At 60.6% G+C, this 657-nt stretch overlaps 1 protein-coding gene across 1 annotated transcript in view; it reads left to right on the top strand.

Moving 5' to 3' along the window:
- The window catches only part of H696_03639 (hypothetical protein), a gene marked incomplete at its 3' end in the record, with an annotated part of 10,492 nt that overhangs the window by 5,574 nt on the left and 4,261 nt on the right, over positions 1–657 (top strand). The gene's annotated exons all lie outside the window — the stretch shown is intronic.

Below are 657 nucleotides of genomic sequence, written 5' to 3'. Positions count from 1 at the left end.
CCTCGAGTCGCCGGACATCATGTCTTCGGCCCCGGCACAGCTGACTGACGCCGCCATCAAGCCGGCCTTTGTGGATCTGCTGGCCCTGCAGCGGGACCTGACTGGCCTGCTGGAAGACGAGCTTGTCAGCGAGCGGGACCAGCTTCAGGTGCAAATGCTGATGCAGGACATTATGCTGCGCCTCGCCCTCTACATGGAGCGGTCCCCTGGTATGGACCTCGCGGCCCTCATGGGGCAGCAGTAGTCGGCGGCGTGTGTTACATGCGAGGGGAAAGAGGCTCTCTATCCAGAGGGAGGTTGTTTTTTTTCCTTCCCCCCTTTCTCCCCCCCCTCCCCCCCCCCCCCCCCTCTTCCTCCCCTCCTCTTTCTCCCTTCTCTTCTCTTCCCGCCACCCACATACCCCTTTTCTATCCAGTCGCGCTGGCGCGCAATTTCTTCGCTCTCACAAAAGCATCACGCGCACGCGTGCGCACACGGCCTGCCCTGCCGTGCGTGCCACCGCGCAGGGGCGAGGGGTGTCAGATGGCTGTCCCTGTATGTCAGCTGTCTTGCTCTCTCTCTCTCTCTCATCCTCTGTTCCAGAGCCCCATCCTCACTTTGTCCTTGAGAATCGACCCCCTTTTCTTTCATCTTGCCTTGGATGCACTTTCTATTTGG

Source organism: Fonticula alba (assembly GCF_000388065.1).
Source record: "Fonticula alba strain ATCC 38817 unplaced genomic scaffold supercont2.5, whole genome shotgun sequence".
Lineage (NCBI taxonomy): Eukaryota > Rotosphaerida > Fonticulaceae > Fonticula > Fonticula alba.
The sequence above is the reverse complement of the archived record's forward strand: the minus strand, read 5'-3'. Positions and strand labels throughout refer to the sequence as shown.